Here is a 27,037-nt window from a genome sequence, read left to right as displayed (position 1 = left end):
TGTTCTGTACAGTTTTGGCCACTGTTTGACAACTTCCAGAAAATACACTGTCATCTCAAAGTCCTCTGTTTGCAAATATTTTTGAACTTTGCATTGATTACAGCTGTACAGAACAAAGGCTTTGAGCACTAGAAGCCTGACTGTTTGGCAAAATTTTAAGAAAATACTTTGCTTTGAAAAATATTTTATTATTGTTCATGACAAAAAAATCTGGTAGAATTCTTACAAAATAAAATAATGAGGATCTTATGACTGGACCTTGAAGTTTATTCAGTAATTCTTTTGACATATAGACTAATTTCCTCAGAGTTTGTAAATCAGGATTAAAAATTTTGAATCTAAAAAATTAATTCAGCTCTAGGAAATGATGATTAGTACAAGCATGGGTAAAGTGATAACATGAGGTTAACAAAAGAAGGACCATTTTACAAGGACAAAAGGGAACTGGTAAAGTTCCTCAATGGTTTGTTTCAGGATTGACTGAATCTAGTACCTTCATTTTTGTACAAGTTGACATATACTAATAAAATTTGCAGATGATACATTGTTGACAGGCATTGCCAGTTCATGGAAAGATTCGAATACCATGTACTCTTGAGAAGAAATTAAGAGATATTGTGCATTTAAGTGCTACTAATCAAAACTTTTGCTCGTAAGTGTGGAGATCATAGGTTGAAAATGATTGAAGAAGGAACATCAAGGTTCATATTGATACTATTACGGTCATCAGGATAATATCGATCTGTAAAGGACATCTGTAATTCCAGAAAACAAAAACCAGCCAAAGCTTTTCAAGGAGAGAACAGGGATATTTGTATGTATCTTTCTACAAAGCACTGGTGAAATCTTACACAGGATCCACGATGCAGTTCTGATCACCAAGGTATAAGAAAGATGAATTTAAAATGTCACATGTGCAGAGATGACCTCCCAGGACACTTATGGGGAGGAAGAGCTTATCTTCACATAGCCAAAAGAAGAGGCAAACTGAAAAACGCTAGGACTCTTATCAACAAAATTAGCAGGAGGGTAAAAAATGGGGAAGGAATGGACTTTGAAAGAAAATGCTAAAACAACAAATAGACATTAATTGGTTATGAATAAACTTGGAAATTCAAAGATTTGTAATTCCTAAAGTCTGGAATGTCTTCTAGTTGATTGACAGACCACACTTGAACTCTTTGTGAATGGAAGGATGTTAAATAGTTGCCTGAAAATAGAAGAGCTAAATGAACCAGAAGTCCTTTCAATCAAACATCCTTACTGTGTTGTTGTCCCCTATGTATTCAACCTCAACAGTCCTGCAAGTAAATGTAAACATCAAATAAGGTTAAGACATGCTGTTTACACTTTTGTGCAGTGATTCCTGTTCATCCTGTAATATTCCTTCAGAGCTTCAGGGTTGCTTCTAGTTTCTTGGTATCATTCCAGTGGTTTTACTTCAATAACCTTGTCATAATCTTGGATTCTGAAGGCCTGGACAATAATGGAGAAATCAATGGGAAGGTTTTTTTGCTCATAGGTTTTAGGGTTTTTTTTCCTCTTATCTGTCCATGTTCTATTTCTACTCTTTAAAGTCTCTCTAGAGGGAGACTGAGTTCAATAGATTTGGATTCAGCAGTATACTCACATAAGAGCATTCAAGCCTAAAATTTATGTATAAAATAATAAAGCATGCTTAAATTTCATTGTATTTTAGTTCCAGAAAAATAGTTTCTGTCTGCTCAGTTGTTGAGGAGTTGGTCTGGATCTCCATAATTGCAAATAACTGAAGATATTTCCTTCAAGTTTATTTGGCACAGATTCATTTAAAGGAAATGAGCTGTCTTACGTCTTGCCTTTTGGCTGGAGGCAGCTTCCATTGCTTGGCTACCTTGCATTTTCAGATAGTTTAACCTGCCTGAAGTAACATGGCCTGGCTTCAGGTAGCAGGAAATACTTTGGAAAACAAAATTACATACTTAATCCCACCTAAAGGAATCCAAAAAATCACACCTTTAGCTGTCTTTGTATTTGCACGTAGTGACATTTACATGCTACTTTAGAGTATTCAAGATAATGAAGACATCTGTTCACTTTAACAGGGCTTTGAACAGCAACAGCTGCATTTGTAGCACATCTTCCTTGCCTCCCCTTATTACCTGTGAATCAGAAGCATAAACAGACTTTTCTTTGGCAAAGTCAGGACTTCTGAAAATCATAAAGATTCATGATATTATTGTTGGTGACATTTCTCCCTCCTGGCAGAGACTTTGTGAAAGAGAGAAAGAATTTCATATTGATATAGTCAATAGTATTCAACATTTTTCTGGAAAGAGGTTTTTAAAATATATATCCTTTTTTTTAAATGTAGACTATTAATAAAGGTAAAAATCCATTGCTGTCATACTCTTATTTATACATACTGCCATAAAAAAATAGCCTTCTAACACTTGGAGCAAGGGTGCTGAGCATTTTATGTAATGACATTCCTGCCAGTTCTGGAATTTTGGTGCTAAAGAGGGAAGAAAAATTACAAAAGAGCACAAGGGTATGCTAAGTCTTTCCCCCCGCCCCCCTTCTTGCTTAGAAGCTTGGCAGGATAACTCTGGTTAAACACTTGGAAGAAGAAAAATCTATGTGTCTGGATGCAAAGTAGCCATATATTTGTCATGCATCACTTTAAAGGACTTTTAAATTGGGACCTCTTTTCTCCTCACCTGCATATGCACACAGCAGGCTGAAAGCTTTGTGCTCAGAGGCCTTACTGTAGCTAACTTACAACAACAAAAACAACCAACAAACCTCAAAAGAACACATGCATTTTGAAAGAACAATTGAAATACATTATTTGTGCTTGCGATTACTAGAGGTGCTGTGTAATAGTGGAGGGGTAGTAATATCCAGTATTTTCCAAAGTAGGAAGTGCATTCAGGAATGAAGACACGAACTAATTTTTTTTCCTGTTTCAGGATTGAGCGCTCAACACTGTACTTATATGCAGGGGATGCTTACAATTTGATTTACCAACAGTCTTGCTTGGTACAGGTGAGAGATGCAGGCTCATCCACTGACGAACACTTCTGGCACCTTGTGATTTCTCCTCCTGTCCATGGTGTGAGTGCAGGAGGCTGCAATGGGCTGCAGGGGGTACCGAGGCTTACCTGGTTTACCTGGCACTTGCAGCTTTCGTCTTTATCTCTCCACCATCTGCCACAAATACAGCTCCCCTGACTTGCTTTTCCTGGCTGCTAATTCAGGGGAGGATTAGAAAGGAGTTTTTTCATCTGGACTCTATGCAGCTCCCAGTGACCTCTAAGGTGACCTTGCCAGAAATGAGCAGAAGCAGAGCTAAATCCAGTAACTTACATAAAAATATCCATTGGACTTAGGCTTTCTTCTTTATTAAAAGGAAAAATTATTTAAGTAGAATGAAGCTTTTCTGCTGTGTTTGTAGGTTGGTTTTTCAGGGTCTCAACAGACAGACCTTTGGTGTGAAATGCATCCTGGTAGTCTGCTGGAGCATGCCAGGGCTCCTGAGACTGTCCTGCCTCCTCTCCCACTAAAAGCCGTTGCTTCATTACAGCCATGGCTGTCGACGTTGCATGTTATCTGACCTTGCTCCATATCAACAAGTATAAATGCTAAGTAAAATACCTTTTTTTTTTTCCAGAGATTTCTCCAATCTAATTCTGTTTTCTATTCAGCAGTGATGTGTGATTATCTTTCAGCTGAGTCAGAATCCCACAAAAAAAATTGAAATGGTCATTATTTTAAGAGCTTCAGTGCTGATGCGCAGCTAGTCCCTTTATTACCTATGCATTCATACCGAACTCCCAGTATATTTTCCAAACTCTTTCCTTTTTTGTTCCTTTCTGATGTCATCCTGCAACATAAATGACTTTTTTTGTAATAGCTGCTTTCCTCTGATGCTGTAATAACATGACACACAGTGCCTCAGACTGAAAGTGGTAAAGAACTAAATACTCAGTTGGATCACACTCTTGAATCAGAATTAATTAAAAAAAAATCTAAGGAAGGAAGTAAACAAAGCAGGGTGCTTAGTGTAAGAGAAAACTTCACCTAGAAGCAGCTGTAGAAACTGGAATTTAAAATCAGATACAATATCCATGGAAGAGTGTCACAATCAGTTGAGTAGCTGATTTAAAATAAAAAAAAAAGAGTAAACAATTGAAAAATCTCCACCTTTTCCCTTCCTTGTTGTTAACCTATCTAATAACTCATTTTCTGTTGAGAAGGATGATTTTAAAAGACTGATTGTTGCTTTTTATTATTTTAATGTGCTCAGAATTTTACTAAGCAGTTTGAGAAGATGTCCCTGCCCTGATTGCCTGCTTCAGATACATTTATCACAGTAATATGACAAGAACATGGGACTGCTTTCCATCTCTTTTCACCTCTCCACCTTCTTGGCCTTGTAAAGGGCCTGGCCACCTCCGCTTGAATGTGGTGCAGTTATACTTGGCTGCCTAACTCCCTCATTGGACATCTCTGCAATGCAGTAAGACTGTCCCTTCCTATTTGTATGGTCCATTCCTTGCAGAGGATAGTACCAGCTAGGTCAGTTTCACTACAAAGAAGTTTCTGTACTCTTACAATTGAGATAAAGTCAACATCTGGAGCTCAAGTTCTGTGAGATGATTCTCCTAAACTGAAATTACTGTTCTTAACACAGTTAGTTCTTGACATTAAATTATTGCATATTGGCTTGAGCTGTGTGTCTTACTGTCTAAATTTTGTCAGTTATCCAGATGCAATCCATTGTACAATAAAGTGTATGTAAATCCATAGTACAGTAAAGTGTATGTAAATAACAACACTCCTGAGGCCTTATTAAATTAAAATAATTTACTAACATTGTGTAGGAGGGGAAGAGGAGGAAAAAAAAAAGTGGGAATTAAACAGTGTATTGGTGTGGCACCACAAAGATTTTAAATGGCAGTTATCGGATTCAGGCCTTGCAATGCATGGATACCATGTTATCTGAATGTAGTAGACAGGAAAGAGAAGTTGCAAGTACGTACTACTGCAGTTTTTGAAAGTAACACTCTTCTGGATCCCTCTTACATCGTTTAGGGGACGTGATTTCTGGTTGCAGCTGTAGAGTCTCGGTGTTTTAGCATAGATTGCTCACACTTGTGGCAACCCCCTGTTGCTGTAGTTATTATCTGAGAAATTCTACCCTCTGCCAAAGCTGATACTTTTTAAAGACCTGTACAGACTAACATTAAGCATTGAAACCTCACTTGTTGATTTAAATTGTTCTAGGTTTTTTATGTTGTGTAAGTGCATATGCATTATCCTTTAATGAGTCAGGTTATTTAAATTTCCCATAAGACTGGGGATGTGACGAGTGTGATGGTTCTGTATTGCTCTACCATCTGTCACCAAGGAGCTCCTTAACGCTGCAGCCTTGGTTAGAAGAACAGCTTAGTCCTATAATCTCTCTGTTGCTGTTTCTAAGCAAAGACTAGAGACAGGCTTCTCATCTACTAAGAATAATTTTTTTAATGAAACTTTTATAGTGACAGTGGAGACACTAAAGCTACATGGACTAGTCAAAGCCTGTTGTGTCGGTATTAAAAATGTCATGTGTACCTCAGTGTTTCAGACCAGGAATGTTTCCTGCAGGAGCTCATGTCATGAGGTAGTAGTTCAATGTAAATCCCTGGAGCTGAAACAAGGCAGGAGGCTCGTCTTAGGCTGCACTCCCACAGGGAAGGGAGATGTCTGATCTTACTGTTTTTCTTCCTTTTGGAGCCCTTCAGTTGGATCAGGCAACCCTAGCTGAAGCAGAAGGGTTGCTCAATCATTTCAAAAGTGAAACAGGACTGACCAAAACAGAAATTCTGCAAAGATGGTCTGAGATACTTCAGCCTTAAAAATCTCCTTGCAGATTTTGGGTGACAGCCTGGAAAGATCTTGGGATTGTTTTCTGAGCAGTTTTCCCTGGGATGTTTTTGTTCTGAATAAATGGTACTTTATCAAAGCTGGCTGGTTTTGATTTGTGCTGTCCTTACTCTCAGGAGACAGTCTGCAGGCACTAAATTAAGACAATATTGCTCAGGTGGACTGCAGGCATAGCTTCAGAGAAAGAGCAGGGATAGGTTGGAGGCCTGCAACCAAAAAGGAATGTCCTTAGGGAGTCCCTGATGGCACCAGAAGAAGCAAGCCTGGGTGCTGACAGTGAACAAGAATGCTTGACAGAAATGAAAAGGAGTTAGTCTGCAATTAGTTCTCCTCCACCCCAGAAAGTACAACAAGACCTTTTTTTTTTCTCCCCTGAAAACATCTATGATATTTCCCCTCTTCTGCATGCCCATGTTATCTGGTTAAGTAGTGCTGCTCTTGCTCAGCAGGAGGCCCAGAAGTATGGCTGATAAGGCACAGGCGTCAGGATCCACAACTCATACATTCTGTAATGATCATTAACATTATCTGCTCTCCCATTTTCTGTCATATAGTTTGTAAACTCTCCAGGAAAATCTTATATGAGGGACCGGGATATTTGTTAGAGCCTTCATTAGAAACAAACAAACAAACAAACAAATCCCCAACAACAATAACAACAACAACAACAACAACAACAACAAGATATCTCTGTAGTTTTACTGCATTTATCCAGCTCTTACCTAGGTTGAAATATCTGAAAGTGGAAAGAGAAAAGCTTCACTCTATTGCCACTTTTAAAAATAAAATATGATAATAATAACAAATAAATTGTTTTCATAATTGATCTACAAAAGCTATTGGATTGATTTTAGTTTCTCTTTCAATAAAGGCTCTGCTGTTGATTTAGTGATGCTAGCTGATGGGTGAACACATCTCTTATCACTTTATTACATAGTTTAAATGGATGTTGTATGATGTTTAAATGGCATTGAGACATCAGTGAGGACAAATGCCCCCTCTCTAGTGATATCTATAGGCTACTGTATATATGAAAAAGTCACATGCAGAAATTGAATGTATGGTGTCTGCTAACAAGGAGACCTTTCCTACTGCTTTGTAGTACTAACACAAAGTGCTTCAGTGATACGTGAAATCAGAAACACGAGCAAAGTCAAAATCTTCCTCTTACATGGTAATTTATGACACGGGCAAAATGGATGCTGCTTTCTATTCTCCAGCCTCACTCAAGTCTCAGTAACATTAGAATAATTTTTACCTTTACATCTCTAATTGGCTTAATGCTGCTGTCACTTGTTGAAGTTCTGTCCTTGTCATATGAGTGTTGCTAACATTTTCCTATGAAAATTATCCTGAATTGTTAAAAGAAAGCACTTTCATATGTTCCGTAGTCTTTGGCTTCTTTCATTCTTTGGATTATTTTCTTCTCCTCCCAATGAATTCACTAAGAAACATTGACTTCCCATCAAAAAGATGTTTTCTGCTGGACAAGTAGGACTTCAGTGCTGTAATTCAATATGTGTCAGTAATCACAGTTGTTATTTCAGTGCTTGAATTGAAAAATAATAACATTTTTAATGGCTTTTTTTTCACTTCTCTGTTCAATTTCAAAGTACAGCCTCTAGCACATGGATCTTTCCCATTTGTACACTTGGACTTCTTGAAATTACTAGATAAAAAATAAGTTCTAGATTATAGACTTGCACAGTGAATGTGACTTAAAACACGTACATCAGAATTTCTTTGAAGTGTCAGTCTGTGTGTGAACACTGACAAAATTAAATCACTGAAAAAGGTGATTATTACAATACTCTAAACACAAGGCTACAAGGTGCTATTTCAAGCTCTACCTACCAGTGAGATTAAAAAAAGGTAAAAATCCCATTATAGTTAGGATATCATTGTCACCTAAACTTCTGTTAGTTCTCTGAGTGAAGAATGTATTGTATACAACTGTATATAGCTATTTCTAAAATTTTTGTTCTCTTGTAATGGTCCAACATGACACACAACCCCTGCTGTGCTTTGAACAAGACATTGAACAGCCTGGCTTAATGGAGAGGAAAAGGTCTCATTGCTGTCTGCAGTGAAAGAAGGTCCATATGAATTCCTAGGGAAGATAATTACAGAATTGTAAAGGATATGCTAAAAATATACAACAGCATATGAAGAAAACTCTAGGAACAGCTTAAAACATTAGAAGGGGAAGGCAGTTTATGTGTATTTGAGAAGAGAAATTATTGAAAACCTGCCTGCAGGTTTGGGTGAATATTGCTTGCCAGTTCCCCTGGGTACTATAAAACTGCAGATTTTAAGTGTCTCATGTAAGTGTCATTACTCCCAATTCTACCTGCTGTGGCAGACATCTGCACTTTGGGAATCTGCCTTCCTAATACAAAAAGCAGCCAAGAACACTCTAAAGGGTCAGCTCACCTACCCTGCTGCAGTCCAAATGCATTTAGGTTAATGTTACACAGGGGTTGTTTTTATAGTTTAAAGAACTCTAAAGAATCAAAATGGATGCTTACACAAATGACTATGGAGGTATATACCCAGATCATCCAGGTCTGCTCTAGATCCCTTGCCAAAGCAAAAACCTGGCAGTCTGTACTGCTCACAGGGCAGCGTGACAACTCTCCATGGTATAAGGCAGCACCTTCCTCCCTGCTCGCAGCACTAACGTGTCTCTGCCCAGAAGCAGCAACATTTCTGCAGCTAGAAATAATCTATCTGCATCTCAAGGATGCACATACTGTATCATATATGTCTTCAAAACACTTTCTGAGCTTCATTTTAAATTTTCCAGCACCTTGGCAGGAAGGTGCACTATCCCTTTTTAAAGGACAGGGAGATGGAAGTACTGGAAGAATTAATACAATCTTACTGGGAGAAATTATTTTGCAGCCATGGCAGTTTCTTGTTTGTTCAGCCAGATGTCCCTTCAGCAACTACCTCACTGAGTGTTCTCATTCCTGTTTAATTCTCTTAACAATGTTGAACCAACACAATTGTAGAAAAAAGCTGTGGCTTCTGTTCGTCCTGTGTGCCATCAACAGAACTCTTTACTGAGGTCACTTCCACCACAAGGCAGGGATGGAAGCTACACTACTGTCCTCAAGGACCTATTTGGGTGGCAGATTGTCTCATGCAGACCCATGATGCTCACCAAGAAGAAAGCCCATCTTGACTTTCAGATTCCAGTTTGGGTTTGCAGGATTGTTAGGAGTAGAGACAAAAGGCCCCATCTACTTTAATTCATAAATCGAACAAAACTATTGAATAAAACATTGAGGGATATATACAGAAGACCACAGTGGTAAACTAATTCCCATTTTTCAGAGAAAGTTCATGATAACCAGGTACATGTTTGTTTCTCCCACGTATTAGAAAGAGAGTGCCAGCTAAAATATAAAGTGTAACAGGAGAGCCAACATGGAAACAATTTGTCTGAAGACAGACAGCGAGTGGGTCAAAAACCACTGCAACTCACTGCCTCATGACAGCCAAATCCCTAGGTGAAGCTCACTTTGTTTCTAACAACTGGATGCTTGTGAAGCACAGTTCGATGGCTTATCCCAACGTACAGGTACTCATCTTGCTGTATGGAGAAGTCTGCAGCAGTGCCAATAATGAAAACTCTTATTGAGGTTATTGGACAGAAATAAGTATGTTCATGGCACGGTTCATCTAATCTAAAAGCAGATGTCTAAATTAGATAAATCTTGCCCTAAAAGTTCCTATCATTGTCCTCAAAAGGAGTTCTGGGCGAACAGTTCAGCTGTAGATGTTGATCTAGTAGATGTCTAAAGTAATGATAGGCAAAAATGGGTCCATTTCATATAGAAAAAATCAGACTGGTATGTTTGACTTCTTTGTAAATCTTTTATCTTGCGTTTGGAAAACGAACTGATTTTTTTCTCTTCCCTTCCCTTTTTTTTTTTTCTCATTTCCTATTATATGGAGTAATATTAAAGAGGCCAGAATAAAAACACAATGTTTTGATTTTAGTGAAGAAATAGTTTTTCTTAAACTTTGTATAATAACTGTTATTCCAGACAGGTTTAGATGAAAACAGTCTCAAAAATATGTCATTTTCTCCGAAATAGGAATTTCTGAGGTTTGAACAGCTCTATAGCTCTACTCAATTCTCTGAGTAAGAAATTTGTCCTAAACTAAGGTAATTATACATGTAGGCTTGCTAGGAAGTGTCCTCTCTTGGAAATTTAACCTAGACAAGCTTTTTATTATTTATCTATTATCTTTGGTTGTAAATTCCAGACTGGTGACAGCTTAACATGGTTAGATGGAGTACTACATGTGTAGCGAGGCTGACTTATCTGGCTTGCATACATCTTCATGAGCATGCATCTTCGACAGACCAATGGTGACCCTCTTCTGTCCATTTGGTGAAAACAAAAGTGAAAAAGAGTCAATGAGTATGCAGATAAGTAAGTGAAGGGAAAAGGGGGCAATAGGCAAGGCTGGTGGAAAGCAGAATACTTTCATACATAAAGGTGCAGATTTCATTCTCCTGTTCAGATAAGTTTTGAGTTAGTGATTTTATGTGTAAGCTAAATCAGTTTGTTCTTGAGGAGCCCTTTAAATAGAGGTACAACTTATAGCTATATTCACATTGTATATCATCATTGTAGTAGTATGTGGGATTGAAATCTTAACCTAGCCTGACATTTGGGCACAGACCCTGTTGGTCACCAGCAGCAGTCCTCTGCAGCCTGGCAGCACAACCTTGCCTATGATCTGCACACAGGATCCCTGAGGCTCTTCTCCATCATGTGACCTGCTTTGCAGTTATTTTCCTCCACTTTCTGGCTTTTCCATGTCAGCGTGTATTCCTCCTCCTCTTACTTTCCATCTTCAGGTAATATTTAGTTCTCAGTGCTGGTGTCTATTTATTTCTTTTGCCACACTGCAAGTTTTTAAATGTCTAATTAAAAATAAGCAAATTTTTTTTAAAATTAATTAGGTATTTACAGTTCCTTGAAAATGAATGGTAAGATGACTGTCCATAGCTATGCAGAAGACAATGAAAAGTAACACTTGCTTTGGGGACATCTCCCTTCCCTCCCCACATCCTCTCTGTGGCTGGCCACTGTTTGCTGAGGTCTCTTAGCCTCATTATGCAGTTAAGGAGCAGTGGCTATTGTGCAGTTTTTGAAACAGTATTGCCATTTCACAACACTTCCCTTGCTGCAATGATGAAGCTGGCTTTGAGGATGCTCTTGTACTAGCCCAAGTCCTTCCCCTCTTTTCCTTCCCACCTCCTTCCTCCCCAACAACCTTTTCTTTAGTTGTGTTGTTACAGGTATTTGTGGGGCTGTATGTACAGCATATGGTATCACTGAAAAGAAGTGGTATTAAAAAAACCCTATCCTAATTTGTATCAGCAAAGTGTAGAGAGGACAACAAACAATGGTGCAGAGGAAGAAGAAGAGACAGGGAACTAAAAGTGGCCTGACCATCAATGAGGGGTTGTCTTATAAGTACATGCTGTATTACCTCAGCTGACTCTATGTGCTTGGACCTGGATCACAGATTCATTTTAAATATTACCCTCTGCAATGAGGTTGTATGTGGATATGCCTGGTTTGCCTGTGCCAGTAATCAGCTTGCCTTCCTCTGAGGGTGAATGGAGGTGCCGCTCATGAAAATGTGCAGTCCTGCTGGAGGTGGGTGGGGAAAGGTTAAGCCTGTGCTTCCCTCCTATGCACCAGCTGCTGCTGGAGATGGAGAGTTTATACCTTAGGTATTCACAAACCCTTTCTGAGCTTCTCCTCAGATAAAACCTATTCATGCTGTCCTCAAGAAAAGATGTCAGCTTAGTCAGGCTGTGGTTTTCAAAAAAGTCTAAGTGATTTGGGCACCCAGTTTATTTGAAATTAAAATATATGTCCAAATTTAGATGGCTTTGAAAAGTCCCAGCTGGAGTTTGCTTAGTGGTAGAAAAGGAACAGACTGATAAAGCAACCTTGGCCACAACACTGAAAAATGACTCAGTGCTATAATTACAGCCTCCATTACATTTAACAGTATTTATTCATTACTTGTCCTAAAATATTTTTTTTTCTTCCTTCCACTTGCTTATCAGGGACAGATTTGTTTCAGATCCAGTGGAGAGAACATTTCTTTCAAGGGCATTCTGGAGGAGTTGTTTGTACAAGGCTGATCAAAATTGAACAACTGAATAAAAAAAAAGACAAAAGTATGTACTGAAATATGGAAAATAATAATGGCAAACTTTTCACAATAACAAACCAAACAGCAAACAAGACATGCAACCCTTTACTGAAAGAATTATTTCTTTAACGCACAAGGTGCTTTTCAATGCTGGGGACTAACTTACAGTGAACCACAACAGTTGAGAAGCAGCAGTCTTTGCCATAACTGAAAAAGGTGATATAATACATGGTTTAAGTAGCTAATTCATATGACTGCCTAGTATGTCGCCAGTGCACAATGTTGGGCAGTATGGAAACAAATAGCTAGTCCCAAATGCACTAATCTTGCTATCAGAATTGGGGTAGCTGAAGATCCATGCAGGTGCATTTGTTCTAGTTTTCATTTTATGAATTGTGGAACAAAATGGTCTACCTCCTCGCTTTCAGCGTACATTATCAGAGAATAATTTTATAAATATTCTGTGAACTGTGCTCATGCCATTTGCTGACAAGTTTCTGGTGCTTTTCTCCAGTGACCAACTTCCTGTTGCAAAACCAAACTCTAGAAGATGAGTTTTTCTAAAATAAAGCAATGCCAAACTGTATGTGTGTTAGGTAAATATTGCATTATGCTCTGCATGCCAATGAAAGCCATTGAAAATGCAAATGTACCAACATAACCTAGGTCTTCTCATCCTCTAGTGCAATTTTGGAGTTTTTCTAAGACTATCTTACAATTTTAAAAGCATCGAAGTAACTACTCTACAAAAATGTTAACAGCCTATCATTCCTTAACTTAAAATTTTCTTGTAGGCTGCATATTTTTGTTAGACTCAATTGTGTAGGAGGCTGTAAATTTCAAATCGATGCATTTTATTTAATTAGTTGTCTTGATGTATGCATTTGTGTCTGTTCTGAATATCAGGCCAGAGCATCAGCTGGTCTAAAACAGTAGTCCAAAGGAAGCACTTGAATTTGCATCCTTTGAGGAAAAGGAGCTCTGTCTGCATTAGCAATGTCTATGTAAAAATCCAGAACCCAAATTCAAATGATTGGTGAAAACTTGAGTGTGAAAAGGAATCATGGTTTCTACTCTGCAATCTATGTGTCTTTCCTTAACCATGCAGTTGGTGACTCCACGCTTCTTGTAAACTACCCCAGGCTAAAAAGGAAAGCCATTTTATGGCAGCTATAAATCCAACTGTCAGCCCTTTAAGAACTGTTTTCTTCATTTCTTTTTGCTTTTTTATTGTTTCCTGAGGCCTCCTGAAAACTTTTTTTTCTGTAGACATGGTCTTGTTTTGCATTTTCCATGGTGTTCATAAAAACGGGCTGAATAATTCATATACAAATTTAAAATACAGAGTGAGACTTTTCAAAAATAGTTTTAGCCTCTCTTGTTGTTACTAGAAGAAAAATCAAAAGAATTTCCCTAGGTACCTAGTAAATCATGTTATTAAAATTTGGGTCTCTTTGAACCCACTTTATAATAGGTGTTTGTGTATGCACTGCCATGGTATCCACCAGAACTCCACCTGCGGCATGCTTAACAGTAGCATGGAAGTACTGAACACAGCATTGGTCTTACAATGTATTAGATCATTGAACATGCACAGGCTGAATTTACATAAAATGAATTAAACAAGTCAGCGATACGTTAGATTTAGTCCACCCACTCTGCACAGCAAGCTGAAAAACATCGTCTGTTGCACAGATTCAGGCCGGCACGCAGGCAAGCTGCACCTGCCCTGCTCTGCCTGTGTGCGCTGGGGTGCTGCTTCAGATTCTGGTTTTGCAATGAAGAGAACCTGTCATCAGCTATGTTGAGCTTGTTTCCAAGATCTGTCATCTTAGATTTTAGACTAAAGAAAAGACATTTCTCAACTCTTAAATTTATTTCTCCTTTTCTGCAACTGTAGCCTAGTTTGTTGTGCTCAGGGTACATGAGAAGCTTGATTGAGGATGTTTCTGACTAGGGCAGGACTAGTAAATTTTAGAGCTATTATGCAGGTAACTTTATATGAAGCTACTGTGTTAAATAGAAATCCTTCTATAGAACCATTTAGAAAATAGGATGTGATACACTCAAACCTCTACATTGCTTTCCTTCATTAGCCAAACTATTAACACTTCTCTCTCTTAATAAAAGCAAAAATAAAGTTACAGTCCAGAAATGGTATGAAGCAAACTCATATGGACCTTTAAAAATAATCTCTGCAATAAACAAATGCCCTTTCACTGGCTTTGCAGTTATTCGAGTCCGGGTTAGAAAGTTAATGCTGCTAAGTGTTACTTGTGCCATAGGACTTTTCATCAGGGGATTTCTTTTGACTTTGTACCTTCTCGTCTTGAATTAATACTACCTATCCTTTGCTGTTAGTGTCAGTATATCAGCAACTAACAGCAGTTTCTGATAAGGAATTTCTTGATGATTTTTTACAAAAAATTAAATTGTGCGTTCTGAACATTCAAACTTCTGCATCGTTACAGATCAGCAAGCTCAACTACATTGAAATGATGTTCTGCAAGGCTGCAGAGCTGAGGGTGATTTATAAGCCTAATAACAATATTAAGCAAGATGGATATTTTCCTGTAGTCAGTAAGCAAATTACTCTTCCTTTCATTTCTGCTGCATTTGATTTTTACAATATTTACAATAATTACATTAATATTTATTATAAGTTTCTGATTCACATGAAGATCATGAAGATATAAGTTCTATGCAGTTATGTGTTGCTAATGCATTTTGGCTGTGGCAAGCTCTTGGTTTTCTTAGGTATAATTGAGGCTGAGCGTGTAGGGTCTGCAGCCAACAGTGGTAGCGGTCACTGGTTTTTAACATTCACACGTACACAGGACAGAATTTTCTCTTTGTATGTATGCAAATGCATATTATAAGACGTGAGAGTACCTGTTTATTCCTTGTTTGATCAGATTGTTTGTCCTAATAATTTACACCTGAAGGTTATTTTTAAGTAAACACTCAATTAAGGTGTCCTGGAAGCAGTGCAAGGACTTTCTCACTTGAACTAAGTTGTATTATCTTCTGTGTGAGGCCTCGTTGCATTTCTATGCATGCAGTCACAGGTAGTGCTTTTTCAATATGCTTCCCAGAAGATGGATGACTGAGATTATTCAGTGATGTCAACCTAGTTGTCACTGCACAATGATGCATGGTATTCTCCAGTGTCTGCTCTGGCTACCGCTGGTGTGTGAAGCTCCAGTTGGCATGGCAGAGGCTTCCCTAATTGCTTACAGGTGCTGTATGAAGCCATCCTCACTGAGGCCTGTCATAATTGAGCTGTTCACAGCTGACACATTCTTCCTCGGCCTGTGGCTGAGTTTTTCTGTTTTCTGCTTTGCGTGTGTGTGTGTCTCACTTGTAGCCTATATTTGTATGCATTTTTTTCCTAGATAAGACCTCAAAGAAGAAAAAGGCAGCTACTTTGAGATGGAACCTGATCTGTTTATGAATGTTATTTCCATCGTATGCAAGAACACGAAGCAGAGCAATTCTTCTCTAGGAGTATACTCTACAGCATGCCAGTGTAGAATATTTCTCTGTTTATCTGGATTACGATAAATTACATTTCATATAAATCTTGAAGTGTTCCCAGGGGGCTCAAATGATTTCACCACTTTCTATGCAGAACCTTTAAACTTCTGGTTAGCTATGCAAGTAAACAATATTTAGTGGAACTGTTTTTCTTGTTTATTTATCTTAGAGTCAATAACTAAGTTCTCATTTTGGATTGACTGAATGATAAAGTAGCAGTTGAAATTCTGTGTAGATAAATGTGAAGTAATGCATTTAAGAAAAAAGTTTAACTTTACATTAAAATAACAGGAACTGAGTGAATACTAATATTCAGGAATAATATTTTGGGATTGCAGGAGTTCTGTAGAGCATAAACTCACTATCCAATAAGACTTAACTCCCTTGCAATCCCAAAATATGTTATAAATTAGAAGGAAAAAAACAGAAAATAAAACAGAAAATATAATTTCACTACAGTATAAATCTGTGCTATGTCTGAATCTTGAGAAAAATATGCAATTCGGTCTTGCCAACTTAGAAAGATGCCACAGAATAGGTAAAGATTTAGAGAAAGGCGGAACAAGTTATGGAGTGGTGGGCATATGTGGCAAGCAGACAAGGGCATTTTTGGAATGGTGAAAACAGAGGTCTACAGACTCATAAGTGACCAGGAGAAGGTGGTTAGGGAATAACAGGAAATTGGTTACTGGCCTAAGGACAGCTGCGATTTGAACTAATACTACTGTTCTTTTGGAAGAACAGAAAGCCTTAGTAGCAATACTTAAAGAGCATAGAGTTTCCTTAGAATTTTCTTTTTAAATACAGCAACGAACCTGAGCTATGTTCAAACTGATGCAGTTTGGAAATTTGGGTAAAATTTAATTTTAATGAAGACTCTTCAAGCTGCTGCAAAATTCTTCACAGACAGCAAATTATTTCTGGGGCTTCAAGAAAAAAAATTCTTGTGTTTTTATCCTTCCTCGATGTAATTCTGCCTCAGTGTAGTCATCAAGACAGACTGGGTGGTACAGAGCCAGGTTCTGACTACATAAGGCTAATTTCCTGTACTTGGGAGGTATCCCTCTTTCTATACCTTAGTGTAATTCGTGTGCCAGCCACTTGCCAGAACTCAGTGTGCTCTAAGTATGGAGATACTCCCTAAAAATGCTGGCTATCTAATGATTTAGCTTCTCCATGGCCCCAGAATTTCTCAGCTTAGATATTGGCAGCAAGGTAAAGTCAATCTCTAGGAAGTATTTCTTCTGTATGCAGCACAACTAAAAATAAAAAGCTTTGTTTGTATAGACTTCATATGAAGCAGGCATGCTTTTTTTTTTTTTTGAGCTTTTAATTGAAAACATGCTATATTAAGTAAAAGACTTAAATGAAGACATCAACAGTAAACATTTTTGTTCAAATACTCACTTTCATATAAAATTCATAGATATTTACTTCTATTTATGATAAGAAAAAGGGAGAAATTCCAGAATGAAACAGCAAAGTTTATTTTTTTTAATTTTGGGAAAAATATTGACTGTTTTTTTGCATATTTCCTCATGCTAATGGTGACTGTTACAGATAGGTGGATAAGCAGAGAAACAGTACTCTGAAATGTGTGTTAGAAGTAACTGCCATTTCAAAGGCATTCTCTCTATATATTGCCAGCCATGAAGTCTAAAAATAAGCTTTAATCTCTATCTCAGATTTTCCTATAGACTGCTAAGCAGCCAACATGTTGTCAAAGCTTCAAAACCTGCAGATAGTCTTCTGGTTCTCTGGCATGCCAGTAAAGAAGAAAGTAAATGTCAGAATCCTGAGCTGACACTTTCATCAAATACTTGTTTATGGTAATGTTCAGATAAACAATCTTTTCCAATAAGTCATCATCTTTCATCTTCAGACTACTCTGGAGCTCATTATATACAAATTCCTTTGAACTGCATTGCTGAGAAATAAATACTAGTGCATTTTTTTTTAATGTGAACTCCCAGTTACCTTGCTGATGGTGCCATCAGCTTGTCTAGTACTGAAAAAAAACACCTACCAGATCAAGTGGTATTCTCCTTTGTAACAAAACTGATTGGCTTTGCTGCTGTTGTTTTATAAACCATGCAGAATGTCAGTTCTATGGGCCTTTTGGGGAAAGGAAGAGGGGGCATTTTGGGAACTTCAGTTAGTTGTTTTTGCAATCATTCGTCGGTGAGGTAGTGCCAGCAGTTTCACTCTGATATGGTTTTAACACTGTACAGTTACAGATGACAAAGCACAATGACTGTGGAAAATAACACAAAACTTGATTTAAAAAGCTTTGACTGTGAGATCTAGAAGTGAAAAATAAATTTTTCACTGAATGAGACATAAGGAATAACAGAAGAAAATAATTTTAAAAAACTGTTCTCTTCTCCCGTGTCTAACTTTCATCTTTCTCCATTTCTGATATCAGTGTATTTTAATAAATTTCAAAACAGGTTATATCGTTATTTGTTGTAGAGTTCATGAAATTGCATATGAAATACCCAGTTTGTTAGTGAATATTTATCTCAGCCTCAGCTGCAGCATTTATTGGTCAACCTCTCGTTCTTCAATTTGAACTGTGACACACAGGCTCTTTCTAAATATAGATTTTAAGATTCTGAGTGTTCAATAGTATTGACAAAGCCATTTGGATGGCAAGAAATCCATTACAGCATGGCATACAGAAATGCCTGGTTGCCAAAAAAATGAATGAGAGGAACATATATGATGAAAAAACCCTCAGTGTCTCTCAGACTGTGCCCTGTTTTATGCTAGTAATATCAAGAGACACAAAGCAAGAGTAGGACTAGAGCTTATTTTGTGCAGAAAAATGCAACAACGCTGTGTGGGCCATCTGCTAAACTTTGTTGGTTTAAAACAACAATTAAAAATGCAATCTTTTAAATGTGCAGATATTGATTCACTGTCTCTGCCTTCTAAATTTATATGTGGATTTTAGAGGTGGAGGAAATACTTAACTATTGCTTATAGACCTCTGGACTTGAGCCTTGAAGGCACTTTATCCCCTGTACTGAAAATACACAGATGGAGTGAAACACCTGATAAGTAGCTGTGAGTGTGTCTGCCTCTTGCTCAATGTGTCCATCCATCAGTGCTGTCCCAGTCTGAGCCTCCCTTATTGAAAACACTTAAATTCTAATTACAGGTAAAACTTCTGTTTTTCTGGTCTTTCAACTCACTGTAAGCTTAATGTATTTATAACTAGTTGGTGGATAAAGTCCTGAATGACACTTCTTATATCAGCTGCCAGGATGGCCCACAACCACTGAATAATAATCATGTGCTTAGAACAAGAAGATTATAATTTAGACAGAAAAATCAGATTCCCAGAAGTAAAGAAATGCCAGATTTACTATCGTCCATACAAATGTCCCTCCCTTTACTGGCCATCTGTTTCAGCTGTTGTGCAAAAGCAAAGTGTCTAACTTGCACAGTGAAGCAAAAGAACTTGAGTTGCCACTATTTTAACATAATTTGCTCAGATGTTTGTGTTTTTTTTTTTAAAGGGAAAAAAAGTTAATCACACATTTTAATGTTAAGCGCTGTTAAGAGTAACTGCCTTGTACATCTAGAACTTGCTGTGACTCCTGAAACCTTAATCAGTATGCGCTTGAACTATGGGATGGAGCTCACAGTGTTTTAGACCTCTTCTGGTCTCCCTGTTCCCACAGCAGTATCTGCAGCTATTGTAAGTGCAAAGTCTCAGCTATTTTGAGTGACTGTTTTGAGTGGCCTTACCTTGGCAAAATCTTCCAAGAAGCACAAGCAACAGCAGGAAAACAATGTTTCCCTCTCTCCTTAAATAATTCTGCAAGATTTGAGTGAAATTCAATAGAATAAATTTAAAAGACAAGTTGCCATCTGACAATTTCTACCTGCTGATTTTTAAAGGCTGGCAAAAGCATTGCCCTTCAGTACAATTCTCAAAGTAAAGTTTCTGCAGAATCCTCTGCAGTGGTAAGTATCAGGTAATCAAAACATGCTCTCAAGGCTAACTTACATTAAAGAAAATTATTACTTCTGACTGAATTGAGAAAATGGTATCCAAATTTAGAGAGTTCTATTTAAATTCTGTAAACTGAGGGCTGGCAGTGTTGACCTTTGAACCAGATAATATTTTAAGTTCTTTGACATTTAAAAATAATTCTTTTTATGTTTGTGGTCCTATCCCTAGCTTTATGTTCTAGAGGTGGTACAGTGGATTAAATGACAGACTTGAACTGGAGCCCTTGCTTTTGATCCACTTTTCAGCCTCTACATCCACCTATGTAAAATCTAGGAAATGTCACTGGCCTTTGTTTGATAACATGTGTGGACCTTGTTATGGACCAGGACTGTATTGTGCTAAGTGGTATACAAACACACAGCACCAGAGTGGCTACCCTGTACAGACTTTCTGCTTTTACTGTATGTTGTGTTCATCTCTGCAATAACTGGGTGCCTTCCAGTAGTGCACTGAGCAATGAGACTACCATCTGCCATGTGTTTGTTCACTCACTCTCTCCCCTTGCGGGAGAAGTGTGTGCAGTGGAGTGTTATGTTTCTGAATTTTTATACATAGATACTGACACAGGCTGCTATCTGTGCTCGTGCTAGAAATTACAAGGTCAAAAAATATGCCTTTCACTTGAAGTGAAAAATGGTGACGTTTAGGATGTTTCTTAGTTAATTCTATGTATGGAGGGTCTTGAGAAAGTTCCCCTGTTGCATAAGAAGACGCTGCACTTTGAATTTAATGCAGCATTTTTCCCATCTTGCATAGCCTCTAGTCACACTCAGTCTTTAGTAAGGAGTTGCCAGGGGCTTCCATCCGTTTCTCCAGATGGTGTTGGGAGATAAAGGCAAGAAAAGGGAAGAGGAAAAGTTAAATTTAAAAGTGTTCATGCTCACATAAATGAAATCTGTTCTTCCTGAGACCAGGAAAAGTCATGACACAACAAATTCTCCACTCATTCATACCTTGTGCAATCCTGTCTAAGACAAGATGTTGTTCCAAGGTGTGTAAATAACGTGCAGCATTTGGTCATTACAAATACATTAGTGCTGCCAAAACTTGGAATCAAATATAAATGTACATCTTTTGTATTTGCTGAAACAAAACAAAACCAAAAAATTGTTCATCATCATTATTCACAAATGAGCCCAGAAGGGAGATAAAAGTTCTTTAAAAATTAGTTGTTCAAAGTATGAATTTTTTTAATGTCCCAGGGTTTTACATACAAAGACAGTCTGTTACACTATTGCATTAACCTAGCTGAAATGCCAGGGAAGAGTATTTCTGAAAAGACGGACATCTATGTTTATTTAGTTATAACCCAGACAGGTGTCATGTGGAATATGTGTACTTATGCTTGACAAGGGAAAGAAACCTACTGCTTGAAGATTTTTTTCCAAAGGGAATTTCTTGAAGACTTCTGAAGAATTCAACCTAAGTTCACTTGTAATTGTTCAGAAGCCTCTGGATGTGTTATATTCAAGTGACCTCTTTTTTGTGGGTATCCTAAGTGGATGGGAACTCTCTCAGTTCTCTGACTCTTTTCCTCTGTAGTCATTTTTTATTGCTCCACAGCCTTTCTGTGGAAACTGTGTATTCAGCCATGCTCTTCCAGAAGTCTGCTATTACAACATTTTTTCCCTATAGATTGATTTTTTATGAATTTAGCAGCAGAAATTGGTGATTAACCCATTATTAACAATTCAGGAGAACTGGGAGCAATTCTGATAAAAAAAGTATGATACAAGGGGCAGAGCAGGTTGTTGGGAGACAAGACTGATATTCTGTCTTGAATACTGTCGGTAAATTCGTATGTGGTTTTAAACATGTTACTTAACTTCTGTGTAGCTGAGTTTACCCATCTGTATATAAAATACAAAACCTTATCTAACAGAGGTGCTACAGCATTTAATTTTTAAATTAAACAGTTGCACATGTTGGTTTCTGTAAATGAAGGTTTTCTCTCAAATCTTTGCTAGGCTTTTAGAGAGCAAATTTATTTCAAATAATTTTTATGATGCTTTTTTGCTCATGATATGATATAGTAGCTCCCCCTCTCAAAGGTCATAAAAAATGTCTTCAGTTTACTATCAATTTAAACTTGTGATTTTCAAAATCTCATAGAAAAGCTCTTTTTTTTCTAGAGTGATGCTGCAGGTTTTCATCTGCTTTTGTAGTTAATGGTTGGATAAACTACAAAAATCATTAAGAACTTTCCCTAGATCGCAGAATATACAGTTTCCTATAAACTGTATTAATAATTACACAAACTGACCCGTAATCCCCATTTAATCCCAAAAAATTAGCTTTAGGATTTTTTTTATTAAACATGGAAGCACCTTTGTAAGTGGATGACTTCTTACTTCTATGGAAATCAAGCTATTTCCAATTACGCATGGAAGACTGTATTTCATAACACTGTTTATAAGTATTGTTATCTTCTCTGTGTCCTCTAATTTAGCTGGTTATGCCAGAGCAGTTGAGCATCCTTCTAAATTTTTTTTTGTTCTAGTTTATTTGCCTGCTCTGGATATTTTTTGCAAATATAGTTTTGTCATGTGTAATTTGCCTTATGCTCTTGTCATGATATTCATCACAGGACTAATGGATTCTGCTTCTTACCCTCTGATTTGCCTGGATGCATTAGGAAATGGCAATCTAGGGCTTAACTAGATGAATGCCCCTTTCACTAGGTAAACCACAAAGAGATGTCTTTATATGCACTGGTAGAATCAGCTCTTTTGCTGAAACTTCTGTTTCAGTGGTTGAAGCTATTTGTTCTTCTTCTAGTAAGGGCAAAATATAAGGAACAATGTTGTCTGTGTGCTGCACAGTTTTGCAATGAGAAGCTACCTACTTTTGAAACTGCCTTTTGAAGCTGTAAGCCCTGGACACAAGTCTGCATACCAAGTGTGAAAGTCTGCAAAGTAGAGGTCTGCACTGAGGCCCCATCATCTGTGTTTTCTTTCTGAGTCCTGATCTGTTGTCTCCTGTGTAAGCGTATTGCACAGATATTGAGGGCTTCAATTTCCTGAGCTGTTGGCTACCAGCTATACTCTTTTATGCCAAAAGTCCATATTAGGGACAAAGTTTGTTTGTTTCTTGGGTATACAAAGATCCAGCACGTGAGGATATTTACTTACCTAGCACATGCTGTACCCTAATAGGTGATTCTTTAGGATGTGGGACTTGAAAGCTTAAACAAAGCCTATCTAGAAACCAGACTTCTCACTTTCTGGGCTAACACTCTTTTTATTACATGTTTTGCATGAGAATTGGGCTCTACTTTTGAGTCCAGCTATGTCGTAACACAAGTGCATATCAATATATGTATTCATGTCACTCTTTGAGCATACCTAGAAAACCAGGCCTTCAGCAGGGTGAAGACATGGGGAAAGTTAAGGTGAGTGTTATTGCATTTGGAAGTAGACATCTAAAATAGTCTGGGAAGTCATGGTTTAGAATTGCCCATTTTCTCTTCAGTGGCTCTGAAGAGAGCCAAATGAAATAGTCCAGGTATCTTCCTTATGGGTGAGGAGAACCTTATCATCTGTTTCTGGCCTTGTAAAGGCCATAGATGTGAGATATATTTATGCACCTGTTTTGTCCACTCAGCTCAGGAAGGTTCATAGTTGTGGCACTTCTGTGGTAGGAAAGTTTGGCACACCCTCTGGTACCCCAGCACTTGGATGGGGGGAGGGAGTTGATTTCTACTGAAGTCTATAGCTCCATTGAGATATGTATGTAAACACTGTTCGAAAGAAAGCTGAGTAATCCAGTGACAATCACAGAAGGTCTGGTCTTAAATTTGTGTGCAGTAGTACTGGAGTGGAGGATGGTGGCTTAAAAATGCACATTTCAACCAGAGAAAAAAGTGAAGCTTATAAGGCAATTTCATTCTAAGCAGGGTCATCTGAAGTTTATGGAAAGTTACAGAAGGTTCTGGAGAGATGACAAAATGCTAAACTGCTAAAACTGCTAACCCTGATTCAGTGTTTCATGATGTGCATCAGTGGTACTGAGACTCCTATTTCCCAGCACATTCCAGCACCTTCCATGAATAGTGTTCCTCAGCTGTTACTTATTATTAAAAAAAACAGACACATTCTTTTAAAAGTTTTACATAATTTTATGTATTTATAATCTTATATATACATTTCTAAAATGCTACAGAGAAATTTTCAACTGGTTCTTTAGATGTATCTTACCTGGGCATTGCTAATTCACAGCAGAGATGGGACATCTTTATTCAAATGAAAGTGTTATCAAAATCATGGAATGATGCTGCCAGCTATGCCATTTCCAGCATAAAACATAGTTTTCTTTTGAAATGAATGAAAACCTTCCCTAATACGATTACAATTGTGGGAACATTTGTCAGACAGAATGGAAGCCAATTAGGAATTTCTTTACAATGATCCATTAAAGTTCATTCTAAATCAGCTATAAATATTACCAAATAGTTCCATTTAAATTGTTATCTGCTACTGTCAGTCTAGGTCTTTCACAGATGAATTTTATCAGAATAAAGAGCTGACAGCACTTTTTTAAACTGAACTACAGAAGTCACGGTCATAGTCTATAATTTCCAGTGTCCTCCCATACCCTTAATATCTGCTGGATGAAAACTGTTACTTAATTTATTTGGCACTTTTATCCACTTTCACCCTTGAAGGTTTTAAATGGGGCTGAGTTCTTTTAAGCCAGACAAGATAAAACTGAATATCTAGCCTAGGAGAGCTTGACAAAAGTGTATGTGAGCTTAATTTAAAAAAAAAAAAAAGTTCCTGATTTGTTAAAAATACTTGAGTGTCTTATATGTGAAGGAAGGATGTGACTAGGGAAGTAACTGAGGTAAGAGGTCTGTTGTGTTCAACACATATAGTAACGGTTAGATATACTACCACTCTTTTACACTTTCTGAGAAATGTCTGGTAACTCAGGAGGAAAATGGTCGCCCACTGATGGCCTTTAAATGAACTCCAAAGTGCTATTAAGCCTTATATGCTCTACAGAATGCAATCATTCCTAACAGTGACTGTCCTCAGCTTTTACAGCTGAATTGCATGCATTAACTATCATTTTTTTCTGTTCTATCTTTCTGCTGAACTCTACTAAAGACCAGCATGCCATAAGGTAGCTGTGCTTGTGTTCCCCTGGGAGGCTTGATGCTGTGTCGATAGGGGAAGACTACTAAGTATTGGTAGGATCAGGACTGTCAGTAAATTTAGTTGTCTTTTTCTTTTGGGAAAGGTATGTGCTGCAGTCTGCCTATTATAGAACTCCCCTGTCCAACTCCTTTAACAGGAACTGGTGAGCTTCTTCCATTTCTTCATAGGTGCATCTTCTGTTTTGTCCAGAAGTATGCATTTTGTCCTATCAGCTATACTATCAGCTTTTCTGAACAGAAACCACTCTCCATTTCCTTTTTTTGAATCCCAGGCAATGTAAAGAAAGAAAGAGTGCTGACATCAGACACATGGAGTATGGCCAAGTGTTAAGGCAAGAGTGTCAGCAGAAACTACTGTTCCTCCCTCTTGCCCCTACACCCTTTATTTCTCAGCTAAACAATACATGGGCATGAGCCCAAACCGCCAGGTGAGAGGTGAGATGGCCTGTCTCCAGAAGAAGGAATGGCCAAGTCTGTAGGCAGAACTGATTTTTAACATTCAACAAATTTGCCTAAATCATTGACAGCACGAGTCTGATGAAGGAAGGAAAGAGAAGAGATAACCTGGATAGCAACTAGTCATTCATCAGTGTTTTCTCCCATATTGTTTATGCATTTTAGTAATTGGATGAAAATAACTGGACATAACTTTTTCAGGCTGTCTGAGCCTTTGTATCAATCGTACTGCTTTTTGCTCACTCTACCTCCATAAATGTTGCATTTGTTGCTGTTTGGTGTCCCAAACTAAATAAGAGTCTTGAAGTCTGTATGTAAGGATTCATCTTAGGTGACATGGATTTGTTAGACTGAGGAGGAAACTGAATTTGCATTTCTGATGTACTGCTTTGAAAAGAACATCATATAAATGGCACACACTATCACACTTGTTTAGGAGTCCAGAGTGACATAATTTTTTTTTATAGAATAGATGGAAATGTTATGCAGGAGTGAATGGGCCATGACAGATGTTTTCTTGAAAGGCAAGACCTGTTGGATTCCACTAATAGGTCTGGTAAGATATCTGAAGGTCAGCAGACCACTGTGAAGGCAGGCTTGTCAGCCTGTCTTCTTTCATACGAAGGGCCTGCAGTCACATGAAGGTGATTCTGTACTCCCAAGCTAGAAGGCTGTGTGCCCGTCTTCCTCATCTCTTCCCTATATTGGGAATACATCTTCTTGAGGATGGTATCAATGGACAGAAGCTGACATACCACACTTCCTATCAGAACAGACTGGATACAAAAAGCTAGTGATTGTGCAGGTAGCAGTCAGGGGCAAGGAAGGCAGGTCGGGAGCAGATACTTGTGAATTCTCCAAAGAGGCAAGAAAAATCTGGAGTAGCATCTCTGCAATTACACTTTTGTTTTCACAATGACTTGAAATTCTCTATTTAGTGTTGCCAACCACTCCAACTAAGTAAGGAGTTAGTGCTTATTATTCTTTTTCATAGGATTGGTTAGGTTAATTTTCAGCTACATATGAACAATAAGTAGTATACAGTTCTATAGAGATATGTCTTTTACTGCTTGAGTAGTTGCTTGACAACTTGTTAAGTGGGAGATGAGTAACTGGGAGCTGAGAAAATCCTATGGTGGCAGCATAAAACTATATTATTTAAAAGAAGCTTATAAAAAGCCAAGAAAAAAAAAAGCAATAGGTTTAATACCTTTCAAGCACAGTTGCAAGGAGAATTTCTGTTCACTGTGCTGGTCCAAGGGGCTCAGAGTAGAGTTCTGGCTGTGTGAGTGGGAAGTGAATGCTTCAAATATAGCCTGTTGACCCAGGTTACTAAAAATGAGAATAACCATAAATAAAAAAAGAGAATTATTTAAGCTAGAGAAATAGTCTCTGGTTTACATTTTACTGCACTTAAGTATGACTCAGGCTTCAGATCTCTGAAATTCATGATTTATTTCTACTGAGTCTTAGTAGAAAGTCTCCATTACTAAAACATTAAAAGAAGCTATTTTAAAATATGTATATATGTACATATAAGGCATATAAAGGAATAAATTTAAACTTCAGTTTCTAGAAAGTCATTCTGTACTTGTGGAGTAGGAGCTACCACTTGGCATAATGTGTAGTACAGTATTTCTGCAAAGCAACATGTAATCCTACTTTAGGTGTAGTCTTGACTGCAAGTAGTATATTATTAAATTACTAGATACTAGAAGCTCACTTTTCATAAAGATAGTTTTGGGAAAGCAACCAAA

This window comes from Phalacrocorax aristotelis, chromosome Z (genome assembly GCF_949628215.1).
Source record: "Phalacrocorax aristotelis chromosome Z, bGulAri2.1, whole genome shotgun sequence".
Classification (NCBI taxonomy): domain Eukaryota; kingdom Metazoa; phylum Chordata; class Aves; order Suliformes; family Phalacrocoracidae; genus Phalacrocorax; species Phalacrocorax aristotelis.
This window is presented reverse-complemented; position numbering follows the sequence as displayed.